At 36.8% G+C, this 16,201-nt stretch overlaps 1 protein-coding gene across 1 annotated transcript in view; it reads left to right on the top strand.

Moving 5' to 3' along the window:
- Nucleotides 1-14,177: 14,177 nt before the first annotated feature.
- The window catches only part of LOC105466156 (jumonji domain containing 1C), a 310,861-nt gene continuing 308,837 nt past the window's right edge, over nucleotides 14,178-16,201 (top strand). The window contains exon 1 of the mRNA XM_071069618.1: nucleotides 14,178-14,202. The gene's annotated coding sequence lies outside the window, so the exon portion shown is untranslated. The remainder of the gene's footprint in view (nucleotides 14,203-16,201) is intronic.

Below are 16,201 nucleotides of genomic sequence, written 5' to 3'. Positions count from 1 at the left end.
TTATAATTTGAGATGAGTTCGTTTATGATGATAATTATTTAGACTAGGGTTATTTGGAGATTTTTCAAAATGGTCATAATTGATTAGATTAACCATAAATAGTAATCAGGGATTTAATTTTTAAAAAATTAGGAAGCATTTCATTGATTTTTAAAAAAAAAGCCAATGGGCTATTACTGACCTTTCTTGGCAATAGCTAATTGAGTGCTTCCTTTGCTCAACCATGTTCTGTACATTTTTTATGTATTATGTGATCCCCACCCACAGCAGCTTCTTTATATAGGAATTATTCCCATTTTGTAGATAAGAAAGCACAGAGAGATCAAGTGACTTGCGTGATAACACAGCTAGTAAATAAATGGTGGAGCTAGGATTAGAAGTCAGGCAATGTAGCTCAAGTTTGGTCTCTTTTTTTTTTTTTTTTTTTTTTTGAGATGAAGTCTTGCTCTATCACTGAGGCTGGAGTACAGTGGCACAATCTCAGCTCACTGCTACCTCGGCCTCCTGGGTTCAAGCGATTCTCCTGCCTCAGCCTCCTGAGTAGCTAGGACTACAGGTGTATGCCACTGTGTCCAGCTAATTTTTGTATTTTTAGTAGAGACGAGGTTTCGCCATGTTGTCCAGGCTGGTCTTGAACTCCTGACTTCAGGTGATCCGCCTGTGTCAGTCTCCCGAAGTGCTGGGATTACAGGTGTCAGCCACCATGCCTGGCTCATTTGCTGTCTTAACCACTGTATTATTAAAGTATTATACTGACATTTAACCAAGAATGTTTAAGTACTTTCTGATTATTTACTTGTCTGTAGAACACATCAGTGAATAGTTAAGTCCTTAATGTCTTTGATAGGTTCTTGGAAACGTACTACTTAAAGTGAAACAATGTATAATGAAACCAATTTTTTTTTCCTCATCAATGTCATAAGGAAATGAGGTTGATTGAAACAACTTTGGAGAACCTGCTGTACTCCTTTCATTTAGTTGTGGTTTCCAAGAACCTATCTACAACATTAAGTAGGGACTTACTGTATACCTAAAAATAAAATGAAAGGCATATAATTTTGAAATGTACTCATAGCTTTGGAATGTAATGTACAATGAGTTCATCATACATCTAGATTAGGATGTAAAAGAACAAAAACTTGGAATATCCCTCCTTTCCATGCAGCTTTGAAGAGTCTTTAATCCAAGGGAAACCTACAGTTCTTTCTCTGCCTTAGGTCCTCTTCTCCTCCTCTCTTCCACTTCCTCCAGCTCCTGTTTGTCTCCTCCTCCCTGTGTGTTTTACTACCTTGTTTTGGGGGTCTGTTTTCTCCCTTGATTTTTACCTCTTTCAGTCCTCAAAATGGTCTGAATAAACTGGAGATTAATTTAGTTATGAAAGAACTGTTTCTGTGTACTAAGTGAGGTTATGGAAGAGATCCAAAAATGTTCTGGGTGGCAGGAGAAGACATTTAAAATACACAGTTAATAAGCCACATTTAGATAATGTATAATTGACTGTGGTTTATTCAGAAATGTCTTTTGTTAAATAAAGCTTCTAAGTGAAGTCTCAAAGCCACAGAATTAAGAAAGGCTGTTTGTTCAGTCAATGTGATTACTGCTCATATTTTTAAAAGGAAAAAAAAAGCAAAAAAAAAAATCAGTGTTTTATAAAAGGAAATGTGTCCACTATTTTAAAGATATAAATATTGTATCTAGTAGGTACGGTATTTGCAATAAATGTGTTTGGACATATTGTCACATTCTGTTAATACCACTGTAATTTCCAAGTGAACTTTAAAAAAACTATAAGGTCGGCTGGGCGCGGTGGCTCAAGCCTGTAATCCCAGCACTTTGGGAGGCTGAGACGGGTGGATCACGAGGTCAGGAGATCGAGACCATCCTGGCTGACACGGTGAAACCCCGTCTCTACTAAAAAAAAATACAAAAACTTAGCCGGGCGAGGTGGCGGGCGCCTGTAGTCCCAGCTACTCGGGAGACTGAGGCAGGAGAATGGCGTAAACCCGGGAGGCGGAGCTTGCAGTGAGCTGAGATCCGGCCAGTGCACTCCAGCCTGGGCGACAGAGCGAGACTCCGTCTCAAAAAAAAAAAAACAAAACAAAACAAAACAAAAAAAACAAAACAAAACTATAAGGTATCAATTATTTTTCAAATCTGAAAATTTTATCTGAAGCAAGTTCAAAAACTATTTCATTTTACAGCTATTTATCAACTAAAGTCTAGAAGAGGACTTTATATCACTTATTAACAGTACCTATAATACAAGGAAATCCTATTTAGTTCCTGAAGAAAAATGTTTATAGTTTCTTAACAGGTAGAAGTTGAAAACATTTGAGGATTCAGTCTATGATATGATTAACCTAATTTTATAATGTGAACAGATGAGTGGTATTTGTAAAATTTACAAATAATGAGCCTTAGTTCTGATGAGTCCACCATGTGGTTATATTAAACATAATTTCTCTTAAATATGAATTATATGCTAGGTGATGAAAATGCTTACCATTTCTTCTCCAGAACATTAATATCCTGTGAATTAGAAGGAAAGTAAGGAAAGGACTGTTGTTGGTAGTCACAAAAAGGAACCTTTTCTTCCTTTATAGCTATAGCCAGCGTCCTGGGCTTTCTCATTTGCCATTTCCATGTTTTTTTTTTTTTTTTTTTTTTTTTTTAAACTGAGTGATATAACACCAACATAGCAAAAATAAATTTGAATCCACAGTGCTTTCTGTCAGAAATGGTGCCTCTATCTATAGCCTTTCAAACTGGCTGTGATGAATAATAGTTTTTTTTTCTTTTTTTTCTTTTTTTTTTTACAGTAGTACTTTTAAATTGTCAATAACATCCACTGAAGGAAGCTTTAAATGCGTTCATCCTGTAATCATTGTGCTCACAGCTTTCATTGCTAACATTCTAGTTTGCCAGTCCCTGGAGTTGTGTTGGCTTTATAAAACTATAGTTTAGGCCAGGTGTGGTGTGTCATTCTTGTGATCCCAGTGCTTTAGCGTGACCAGTGTGGGAGGATCACCTGAGCCAAGGAGTTCGAAGTACAGTGAGCTATGATTGTACCACTGCACTCAAGCCTGAGTAACAAAATGAGACTCTCCAAAAAAAAAAAAAAAAAAAAAAATCAAGCAAACTATAGTTTCGGCTGTTTCTGGAGGATTCATTACTGCTCCCATCGAATGTACTTAGGAGACCTGCATAGGGTTGCAAAACATGGGCTTTGTAGGTCATTTGCATCTTGGCAAAATGGGACCCTTTCCAACAGGATCAAAACGTTTTATATTGGCCACAGAACATTGTTGTCTCATTTGACAAACTCTGGACTACAACTATATACTATAATTTTTTAAAGATTTTAAAAAATTGTCAAAGTAATGATATTCATTCTTTTTGGTAATGGTATTCCAGAGTACCATATTTAGAAAATCCAGAAATCTGGAACAAATTAAAAAATACCTATTTGGCAAATCTATCACCCAAAGAAATCCGCTGATAGTATTTAGTCTTCCCAAAAATCTCTTCCTTCTTTTTGGTTACTGGGATCATTATTGTCTGAATCTTTCAAAGTAGAAATCTGGGTCTCATATGTCATTAGTTAAATTTAAGAAGTTCTGCTATTTCTGTGTTACTCTCAGTGGGACAACAAGACATCATGTGTATCCTAATGTAATGGATTAGGAAAGTACATGTATCACCTATGGACTGTTATGGACTATTTTTGCTAAAAAACTGAAACTGAATCATGTCTCTAGATCTAGATCTTACTACCACTTTACAGGAAATACGGGGAATAGAATAGTAAGTTAACACAACGAGGGAACAGTTAGCTGAATTTAGGATATGAGAAATTCTCCAGGACAAATAACTTAAATGAGATTAAATGAGATTTAAAGAGACTTATCGACCAGATGCAATGTGCGGTTCTTGTTTTGTTTCTGGTTTACACAAAGTAATGGCAAAATTTTCATTTTTGAGGTAATTGAGGAAATTTGAGTACAGACTACTACTTATTAGATGATACTGAAGAATTATTGCTTATTTTGTAAAATGTGATAATGGTATTGTAGGGTTACTTTAAAGAAAAGTCTTTAACGGATAATGATACTTTCTTTACTATTTCTGGGTGAGATAATATGGCATCTGGGATTTGCTTTAAAACATTCCAGCCAAAAAAAAAAAGAGGAGAGAATAAATAAGTTTGGCAATTTGTCGGTATTGTTGCATGAAGGGTATGTGGGTATTCATTCTTACTTCTCTCTCTCATTAATGTTTGAAAATTTTTGGAACAAAAAGCTGAAAAAATTAAGTAATACATAAAAAGTGTATAGCATAAAATGTCCTAACAGCCTACGTAGAAAGAAAACTGGGTCAGTGGTATAATTCAGTGTCCGTATGATACAAACAAAGCACCTGCTAGGGAATAGAACAACTCATGCTGATATTAAGACCAAAAAGTTTTCTTTATTAGTGGTTTTTGTTCGTTTGTTTTTGAGACAGGGTCTCATTCTGTTGGAGGTCGGAGTGCTGTGGCAGGATCCATAGCTCACTGTAACCTTGAACACTTGAGCTCAAGTGATCCTCCAGCCTCAGCTTCACAACTGGCTAGGACTGTAGGAATGTACCATGTGGTTACCAGCTTGACCTCTGGAGGGTCTGGAGACTAAGGTCAGCCATGCAGATAGCCCAGTAAAAACCCTAAATGCTAAGCCTCAGGTGAGCTTCCTGGTTGCCAAGTACTTCCTGCATGTTGTCACATGTTGTTGCTGGGAGAAATAAGCCCTGCCTGCTTGACTACACTGGGAGAGGACAACTGGAAGCTTGTGCTTGCAGTCTTCTATGCCCTTCTTCCCTTTGCTGATTTTAATGTTATCATTTTAGTGTAATTAACAGTAAGCAAGAGTATAATGTTTCTTTTGAGTTTTGTGAGTCTTTCTGGTGAGTTCTGAGGGTGGTTTTGGGGATTCCCCAAACGCAGAGCTTCATCCATATTGTTGCATGTATAATATTTAATTTATTGTTGAGTAGCACTCCATAGTTTGCCTGTTTCCCAGATGAGGGACATTTTTGGTTGTTTACAGTGTTTGGCAATTACAAATAAACAGGCTGTGTACATTTGGGTGTAGAGGTAGGTTTTTGTATGAACATAGGTTTTTATTTCACTTGGGTAAATACCTAAAAGTGGGATTGCTGGGTCATATGAAAAATATATGTTTAACTTTGTTAGAAACTCTTTTTGCAAAGTGACAGTCACTTCCAGTCAGCATTGTATGAGAGTTCTGATTGTTCCTCATCTTCCTTTACTGGGTCATATGAAAAGTATATGTTTAACTTTATTAGAAACTCTTTTGCAAAGTGGCAGTCACTTCCAGTCAGCACTGTATGAGAGTTCTGATTGTTCCTTATCTTCCTTTACACTTGGTGTCTCATTGTGATATTAATTTGCGTTTCCCTGATAATTAATGATGTTGAGTGTCTTTTCTTGTGCATATTTGCCACTTGCATATCTTATTTGGTGATGTGTTTGTTGAAATATTTTGCCCAATTTTTAAAAATTTGGTTTTTTTATTGAGTTTTGAAAGTTCTTTAAATATTCTAGTTATCAATCCTCTATCAGATATGCATTTTGACAATATTTTACCTCTGTGACCTTTGGAGAACAGTTTTTAATTTTAATTATGTTTAATTTTTAGTTTTATGAATCATGCTTTTCGTGTTGTAGGTGAGAAATTTTTGCCTATCCCAGTGTCACAAAATTTTTCCTCCTGTTTTCTGAAAGTTTTTTAGCTTTATATTTTATGTTGAGATCAATGCTTTTGAGTTAATTTCAGTATATGCTGCAAAGTATAGGTCGAGGTTCATTTTTTTTTTGACATATGGATGGTAAATTGTTCCAGCACCATATGGATGACAGATTGTTCCAGCACTGTTTGTTGAAGAGACCATCCTTTCTCTGTTTGAATTGCATTTGTACCTTTATTGAAAAATCAATTGACCGTATAAGTATGGGTCTATTTCTGGACTCTCTTATTTTGTTCTGTTCATCTATGTATCTATCTTTTTGCCAACATTATGATGAGTTGATTACTGCAGCTATGTAAGTAAGACTTAATATACGATAGTATGAGTCTTCCAGTTTTTTCATTCTGAAATTGTTTTGGCTGTTCCAGTTTCTTCATAACTTATTTGGGTTTAGAATCAACTTGTTGGTGTCAACCAAAAAAAATGAATACCGTCATTTTGATTGGGATTGCTGTAAATTTGCAGATCAATTTGGAGAGAATTAGAATCTTATTAATACTGAGTCTTACTGGAATATTATTAATGCTGATGCATGGACATGGTATATCTCTCCACTTGTTTAGATCTTCAGTCTATGTCTTTTTTGAGAGAGGTCTACAGTTTGTGTCTCTTAGCAATTTCTGTTTCATGTAAATTGATGAATTTTTTGTACAAAGTTTTTTATACTTTCTCTTTTATCCTTCTAATATTTGTGGAATCTGTAGTGATGTCACCCCTCTCATTCCTTTTATTGGTAGTTGGCATATTTTCCCCTCTTCTTTGTCTAGAGATTTCTTTCTGCAGCTTTGATCTGCTGGCCTCAAGTGATCCTCTTGCCTCGGCCTCCCAAAGTGCTGGGATTACAGGTGTGAGCCACCATGCCTGGTCTTTTAAAAAATGTTTTTAATTTAATTTAAAAATGTTATTTGTCTACTTATTTTAGAAACAGGGTTTTGCTCTGTCATCTAGGCTGGAGTGCAGTGGTGTGATCATGACTCACTGCAGCCTTGATCTTCTGGACACAAGCAATCCTCTTGCCTCAGCCTCCCTCCCAAGTAGCTGGGGCTGCATGTGCACGCCACCAGGCCTGGCTAATATTTAAAAATTTTTTGTGGAGACAAAAAATCTCACTATGTTGCCCAGGCTGGTCTTGAACTCTTGGCCTCAGTTGATCCTCTTGTCTCCCAAAGTGTCGAGATTACAGGTATGAGCTACTCTGTCCAGCCTATAATTTTTGATTGAATGCTAGCCATCATTTATGGTAAATCGTATTTATGCTGAGAATTTGTCATGACTCTTGTTCTGCTAAGGTGTTAGCATGGAGGGTTGAGTTAGTCTTGCCTGGAGTTGATAAGAATTTGCCTTTTATTGCTCTGATTACCTTCAGTGCATTATCAACTTCATATATATATATACACATACACACACACACACACACACATACACACAAAATCTCATTCTCTCACCCAGGCTGGAGTGCAATGGTGCAATCTCTGCTAACTGTAACCTCTTCCTCCCAGGCTCAAGGAATTCTTCTGCCTCAGCCTCTCGAGTAGCTGGGATTACAGGCGCCTGCCACCATGCCTGGCTAATTTTTTGTATTTTTAGTAGATATAGGGTTTCACGTTGGCTAGGCTAGTCTCAAATTCCTAACTTTAAATGAGCCACCCACTTCAGCTTCCCAAAGTGCTGGGATTACAGGGGTGAGCCACTGCTACCAGCCCATTATCAACTTTAAATCTTTCTATTATCACCTAGTACTTAAGCTGGGGATTGATTTGCTGGAAAGTTTTGACCAATATTTTTACTCCATGTTTACCTGTTAGCCTTATCTGCGCACCTGAACTTCAGAGAGGGTCTCTCTCTGTCCTTTGCTATTTCTCTAGTAGTAGAATGCTCTTACTTACGTATTACTCGGAGCTACTTTGTGTTGTGGTGGTGGGCATGGGGCTTTGGATGCTGGTTAGCTTTGTGGTAGTGGGAATTGAGCTTTCTCTTTTGTCCTAGACCAGTATTTGTCTTAGGCAGACTCTGTTTTCCTCTATTCTTGATAATCCTGCTTCTCTCCAGTAGTAGGAGACCTCTGTTGTTTTGGTCTCAGGTTACTTTCCTGTCTATCCATCAGAAGTACATAACAGTATCATCTAATTTTGCAGGAATTTGTTAGGAAGGGTTTTCACATCCTGTATTAAAAGGAGTATCTTTGGAAGCCATTTTTGACAAGTACCTGAACTTTTTAAGGTAGAGCTAACTATTTTCATGGAATTAGATCTTCCTTACTAAGTAAAACATAGTTTTCAGTGGTGATAATGCAGACCAAATTGAAGGCTACTTCTGTTCCCTCTAGGGAGTATGTTTTCAGATGGATTATTTTTTTAAATGCATTAAACAAAATTGTAAAATGGGGAGTATCCTTAGCTGTCCAGGGTTCATAAATGCAGTCCTAATGGAACTGAACATTTGAAGGAGAAATAATGACTCTACATATGTTGCAAGTAATAATGATGTAATTATTTATTATAACTGTAAAGGAAAGGATAATTATGTTTAGAATCATGAACATCTGCAAATTTTTATGATTTATCTTTACATTTTATACTGATTTAACCATCACTATATGATGAAGATATAGGGCATTTCTAGCACCTTCATGCCACTTCACAGTCAATACTACCCACCCCCATGGGTAAGCACTATTCCAACTTTTATCAGCATTCATTAGATTTGCTGTAATTTGTTCATTTAACAATTTGTCACATTTTCTTTATTACATTATTTCTCTTATTTTTAAAAATAATTTGAGAGTAGGCTGACTGTCCTACATAATTTGGAACTTTTGACCCCATTACTTTCAGTCTTTTATTTGATTTTAGTTTGCTCTGTTTAACAAGTTGTTTTGGGCTGAGCACGGTGGCTCATGCCTGTAATCCCAGCACTTTGGGAGGCTAAGGTGAGAGGATTGCTTAAAGCCAGAATTCGAGACAAGCCTAGCAAAATAGTGAGATCCTCGTCTCTACAAAAAAATAAAATATATAATGAGCTGGACGTGGTGGTACACGCCTGTAGTCCCAGCTACTTGGGAGGCTGAGGCAGGGAGGAACGCTTGAGCCCGGGAAGTAGGTCAAGGCTGCAGTGAGCCATGATTGTACCAGTGCACTCCAGCATGGGTGACAAGAGTGAGACCCTGTCTCAAAAAAAAAAAACAAAAAACAAAAAGTTGTTTTTATTTCTGTTTCATCCCCGTCCTTTGGTAAATTTTCTTCAGGATTCAAGTATATGTCTCTCTCATCCTAAAACACTCTTCTTCACAGCTGTCTGCTTTATAAGCACTCTTCCACTCCCACTCATTTTAGCGATTGAGGAGAGACTCTCAGCAATCAGCTGACCAAAGCATCTAATGTACTTTTTCCATATTTTGATATCCTTAGCCTGTTCACTGAGGGTGATTTCCAAGGAGTCGAATTAGAGTCAGATGGTATGATTTGTTTAAGGCTGTTATCAGTAAAGATGGTCAGATTGCTTCCCAGTTTTGTTTGTTTTTGTTTTTGTTTTTTAGTGTACCAAGTGTGTATTTCTTCCTTTCTTTTTGGAGACAAGAGTTTCACACTTGTCACCCAAGCTGGAATGCAATGGCGCAATCTCGGCTCACTGCAACCTCCACCTCCTGGGATCTAGGGATTCTCCTGTCTCAGCCTCCTGAGTAGCTGGGATTACAGACGCCCATCACCATGCCCAACTAATTTTTGTATTTTTAGTAGAGATGAGGTTTCACCATGTTGGCCAGGCTGGTCTCAAACTCCTGACCTTGGGTGATCCGTCCGCCTTGGCCTCCCAAAGTGCTGGAATTACAGGTGTGAGCCACTGCACCGGGCCCCGAGTGTGTATTTCAGTTTACTTTATGCAATTTAACAAAAATTTAGTCATAATTTACCAGATATACATAAATGATTTAAGTAGTGAAAGAAAATTCAGCTTCACAACAGTAAGTTTGTATCTTGAGGAAAAGTAAAAGTACATTAAGAATGTAAAGCCAAGTCCAGTTTCGATGCAATAAGTGAACTGTAATTCCAAGAAGTTTTTTTTACCAGACCAGGCGCAGTGGCTCACGCCTGAAATCCCAGCACTTTGGGAGGCCAAGGTGGGAAGATCACTTGAAGTCAGGTGTTTGAGACCAGCCTGGCCATCATGGTGAGACCCTGTCTGTACTGAAAAAATACAAAAATTTAGCCAGGCGTAGTGGTGTGTGCCTGTAATCCCAGCTACTTGGGAGGCTGAGGCAGGAGAACTGCTTGAACTTTGGAGGCAGAGGTTACAGTGAGCCAAGATTGTGCCACTGCACTCCAGCCTGGATGACAGAGTGAGACCGTGTCTCCAAAAAAAAGAAGTTTTTTTAACCAAATGTGTATTACTTTTACAACAGAGTATTTGTTTTACCATATTCTTGTCCTACTTAATGTTTTTTCTTTTTCATCTTTATTAGTTTTATAGAAAGTATTATATCTCTATTTTTTATTTTTTTTTGTAATTAAGGGATACATTAACAGATTTAAAAATTTTATTATAAAAATTTGAATTAGGCTGGGGGCAGTGGCTCATGCCTGTAATCCCAGCACTTTGGGAGGCCGAGGAGGACAGATCATGAGGTCAAGAGATAGAGACCATCCTGGCCAACATGGCGAGACCCCGTCTCTACTAAAATTACAAAAATTAGCTGAGCATGGTGGTGCATGCCTATAGTCCCAGCTACTTGGGAGGCCGAGGCAGAGAATTGCTTGAACCTGAGAGGTGGAGGTTGCAGTGATCCGAGATCGCGCCACTGCACTCCAGCCTGGCCACAGAGCAAGACTCCATCTCAAAAATAAAGAAAGAAATAAAATAAAAATTGTATTATAAAATTCCTAAAATACCAAAGAATACCTACATATTTTTAAAGCATGCCTTAAGGCTGCAACATAAATATATTAGCATATTTGGCTATATATGAAATTTTAAAACTTGTTAATATAAAAAGAAATTCCAGGGTGGGGCGCGATGGCTCATGCCTGTAATCGCAGCACTTTGGGAGGCCGAGGCAGGCGGATCACTTGAGGTCAGGAGCTAGAGACCAGCCCTGGCCAACATGGTGAAACCCCGTCTCTACTAAAAATACAAAAATTAGCCAGGCATGGTGGCACATGCCTTTAATCCCAGCTACTCAGGAGGCTGAGGCATGAGAATTGCTTGAACTCCGGAGGCGGAGGTTGCAGTAGCTGAGATTATGCCATTGCACTCCAACCTGGGCAACAGGGAGACTCTGTCTCAAAAAAATAAATAAATAAAATGAAAAGAAATTGCAAGTGGGGGCCGGGCGCGGTGGCTCAAGCCTGTAATCCCAGCACTTTGGGAGGCCGAGGCGGGTGGATCACGAGGTCAGGAGATCGAGACTATCCTGGCTAACATGGTGAAACCCCGTCTCTACTAAAAATACAAAAAACTAGCCGGGCGTGTTGGCGGGCGCCTGTAGTCTCAGCTACTTGGGAGGCTGAGGCGGGAGAATGGCGTGAACCCGGGAGGCGGAGCTTGCAGTGAGCCGAGATCACGCCACTGCACTCCAGCCTGGGAGACACAGCGAGACTCCGTCTCAAAAAAAAAAAAAAAAAAAAAAAAAAAAAAAAAAAAAAAAAAAGAAATTGCAAGTGGGGGAAAGAAGCATCCATGCAAATTTAGATATAAAAGCAAATAAAGCAATTGCTTTTAAGATAATTTTTGTAGCTAGAATAGTTGAAATTATTATTATATATAATAATATATAATAGTTGAGGTAGGATTTTTATCTATTATAGATGAAGAAGGTATATAAGGTTAAAAAGTGTCAATTCAAAAGTTTATTTCTAATGCAGAACACTGCAAAAATTCTTCCATTTCAAGTTAGTTTTGATAGACTATTTGTTTGTTTTTGTTTTTGTTTTTTTTGAGACCGAGTCTCACTCTGTTGCCCAGACTTCAGTTCAGTGGCGTGATCTCAGCCCACTGGAGTCTCTTGCTTCACGGGTTCAAGTGATTCCCCTCCCTCAGCCTCCCGAGTAGTTGGCACTACAGCCATGGACCACCATGCCCAGCTAATTTTTGTATTTTTAGTGGAGAAGGCGTTTTACTATATCGGTCAGGCTGATTTCTGACCTCAGGTGATTCACCCTGCCCAGCCTCCCACTGTGTTGGGATTACAGGCTAGAGCTACTGACAGGCTATGCCTGACCTATTTGTTTTAATATAATGGTTTTATGACCAAACTTGGAAAGCAGAGGAAAGAAGCAGTTTTACAGTGATGTTTAAAAATGGTTATTTGGTACTTTGGTTTGTATTATATTAGTATGTATTAATATTAGTAATTAGTATGTAGTAATATTAATATTCATATGTATATCTTCTTTGAGACCTTTGAGAAATAGCATATACTGAAGTCTTTCTAACAATATTTGTTTTGCTAAGCAAGATTACTTTTGTCAGTCCTTTAACATTTTGGGGTTTGAACCTACCACGTGACAGGAAAGTATACTTTGTTCCTTGCTGAATTATGTGTGTTCTTGATCATAAAGTTCACTATATAATACCTAGCTTCATTGGTGAGGAAGAACATAGATGGAGTATATGGTTAGCATGCTGAGATTTTGAGTTCGTATTACTTTTTAGTTTAGATTTTACATTGGCTTTCCTTCATTTATCGTTTTAATAGAAGTTTAGAACCTCCTTTACTTAATGAACTTACATGGATATAAACAGAAGACTTTTACTCTGCTGCTATTAACTTGTAACAATAGTGAAAGCTTGTAAGATTAATAGGAACACGACCCTTTTGGAACCTAACCTGTTTGCAAAGTGCAAACTTGCATATTTTAATGGTAGTTAATAGTTGGAGCGTTTATGAGAGGGATGATGAACAGAGAAAAAGTGCTGTGGGACACCCCGGGAAGACTTACTGTGTGCTCAATGGCAACTTTCCATTTCTTTATTTCTTGTAGTTCCTCACTGAGCAGATTAGGAATTTTCTAATGCTTTGTGTATTCTTTCTAAATTTTTAATTTTTTATCATTAAAAATTAACCTTGTTTTTAATAGAGAAGAGAATGTTGAAAAGAAGTGGTATGTTCCTATGCAGCCAGAATTTAAACTGGAAACTGGATAACAGATGTGTAGAATATACAATTAGAAGGCCCAATAGAGATTGCTTCACTTCCTCCTTCATTTCTTTTTTATCTTCTTTTTTTCTTCTCTTTCCCTCCTTCCATGGCATCAAGAAGATAGTCAGAAAGTTATGTTTGTATATTGGCTCCATCAAGGATGTTATTTGAGACTGTTCTTTTTAGAAGACTAAGAATAGACTAGTGTTTTGGATATACACTCATAGGATCATTTTTGGGTTTGTATTAAATTGGTAGTTTGGTAATGAAATGAATGTTTTTCTTGAGAATTGTAACTCTTCCTTCTGTATCTGTTCTTTAGAAATTTTCCCAGGAAAAACCTTGCTTTTCTGTCGAAGCGTGTTTTCAAAGGCTTAACATTGTACCTCCATGATTAAATGAGATAATGTATTGAAGACATTATTTTGAAGATGATGAATACCGCTGTAGGAAGAACAGGAACTCTCATTTGTATCTGAGATTCTAAGTTCCTCTTAGTTGGGTTAGATTTAGAAAAAGGTACATTTTGCTATATTCATTCATTCATGCTGTAAAATGTATTATCATCTCTTAGCAAGGCCTAGTAGCTGCTGGGAGTATAGTTGTGAACAAGACAAAGATGCCTTATGGAGCTTATATAGCCAATAAAGGGAAAAATATAAATGATCAATTACACAATAAATGGTGTAAATACAGTTGTAGTAGTAAGACAAATAAGGCATGTTTTGAAAATCTCTTATTGGGGAATACTACATAGTCTGAGAATCAGGGATGGTTTCCTTGAGGAAGTGATATTTTGATATTTGAGTTAATTTTTCATTATCATAAATGTGATTGAGGAATTTATTTTAAATAAATGCTTAGGGTATACAAACCCTAAATACAAATTATTTGAAGTTTAATTAAAAAAAGAACATAAATTTATATTCCATTTATTCTTGGTCTTCCACTTGCATAATTCAGTTGAAACTCTTGGTTTCCTTCATTTTAATAGTGGCTTGCATAATTCTTAGCCATATCTATATATATAATCTAAGACTTCATAAAAGCAGTCCATTATTTACATTTGACAATAAAAGCCTTAAGTTATTATAGATTTGAAAAATATTTATTAAAATGCATTAAATTTGGATGAAATTCTATTGATAGTTCCTTAATTAAATAAACCAAAGCATTTCTGTTGTCTATCTTTCCAGATAGACTGTGAGCTTCTCAAGAATAGAGGTCCTATCTCCAGAACCTTGCAGGATGTGACCCACATAGTAAGTGCTAAATAAATACTGAACACATCAATTATGAGTAAACTGTAAATAAGGATGAAACAACTTGATAACTGACCTTCATGTTTCTTTTAAGTGACTTTTTAGTTTAATAGTTAATAGCAGGGAGTCTTTGTTATCACAGATCTGGTTTCGAAAACCAGTTTCTTCATGTGTATTCTTAGGCAAGTTACTGAACTTCTCTAAACTTCATTTTCCTCACCCTTAAAGTGAGATTACGTATGTAAAGTACTTAGTATACTGTCTGACACATAGTAGGTGTTCTACAAGTGGTGGCTAATATTATTACAAAAGATGTGTTAAACTTTTTGTCTATATTAGATAATATCTGTGATAAAGTAGACATTTATAGTGGCATAAAATACTAGTATGTATGACAACAGAAGATTGACCCTTTCCACAATTACATACCAAGTCAAAAAGTGAAAAATCTGTAACTACTAGGCTTTTGCTTATTCAAACTAAACTTCATGAACTGTTAATCACTGATAATTAAGTAGATAATTATGGTTCTTATGCAGTGAATACATTTTCTTCCTTTATAAGTCAGTTTTTTAAAAAACAAACGAAATAGTTTGTGGGGTTTCTTTGTATTTTAAAGATTTTTTTAGAGACAGGGTCTTGTGATGTTGCCCAGCCTGAACTAGAAGTCCTGGACTCAAGAGATCCTCCAGTTTCAGCCTCCAGAGAAGCTGGGACAACAGGCACATGCCACCACCTAGCCCAAGTTGTTTTTATGAATAAATTTTTGTGAACTTCTAAAAAGGGAAAAAATCAAATAATCTCCCAATCTTTGGTGTAGATTAAGATATTTGATGTATGAGGTTTGCTTGAATTGATGTGTGTGTAGGCATATTTAATGGACATATTTACATGTGGCGATGGAAAGACTAGAAAATCTAATTTATATTTCTAATTTTCAGCTTCTATAAGTAAACTTCGTTATTTTAAGTACTTCACTGTCATTCTTTCTGCCTGTATAATGAAAACAAATACCATCACTCTTCTGTTTCCGAGTATCTTTATGGAAGTAAAGAATGTAAGGAAACATTAAGAAACAAATACTCTGAAGTTTCAAAACTGACTTGAAAAAATTTTTTAATTCATTGTTATTTACAAAGTTATGATTTGCTGGCAAAAATAAAATAATACAAATACCCCTTGATACAAAACGAAGCAAAAAATGCCAGCAAACAAGCAAAAAATCTTTAATGACTTTTTATTCTACATTTTAAAAAATGTACTTTTAAGTTTTTCCAACAGCAAAATATCCACGAATTAGTGTAAACTCTAGGCATTGACTGTAGTCAAGGGATTAGTAGAACAGAATTTGGCCTATAGTTCTAAGAATATTAAGATATTTGATTAAAAATATTACAGGGATATATGCCCTCCTGAAAAACTTTGTTTCTATACATGAAATATTTTGATTGGTTTGTTGGATTACGTGCTTTTCAGAAGACTGAAAAGGGTGGAATTCAACATGTGGTGGGAGTTCCTAAGGGCCCATGTAGAGCAGTTTGCCTACAAAATTGAAAACAGCTGGCAGTTTTTATTTATGTAAGGCAACCAGCAACCTATACTCCTAAGAATGTAATTTGGTGAGTGGGATTTATGTAATAACTGATGAATTTGCATGTTTTTCTCAAATGACTTTATCTATTTTTCATTTGCTCCTAGGATATCACTGAAAATTAGGATTCAGGCATTTTTGCATTTTTACAATTGCATCATGCGCATGGTCACAAAGCAGATCATTGATGAGTTGGTATCTGGATGTTGATCTCCCTACTCTTTTTTTTTTTTTTTTTTTTTGAGACGGAGTCTCACTCTGTCGCCCAGGCTGGAGTGCAGTGGCCCGATCTCCACTCACTGCAAGCTCCGCCTCCCGGGTTCATGCCATTCTCCTGCCTCAGCCTCCCGTGTAGCTGGGACTAAGGCGCCCGCCACTGCGCCCGGCTAATATTTTTGTATTTTTAGT

This window comes from Macaca nemestrina, chromosome 9, assembly GCF_043159975.1.
Source record: "Macaca nemestrina isolate mMacNem1 chromosome 9, mMacNem.hap1, whole genome shotgun sequence".
Classification (NCBI taxonomy): Eukaryota; Metazoa; Chordata; class Mammalia; order Primates; family Cercopithecidae; genus Macaca; species Macaca nemestrina.
The sequence above is the reverse complement of the archived record's forward strand: the minus strand, read 5'-3'. Positions and strand labels throughout refer to the sequence as shown.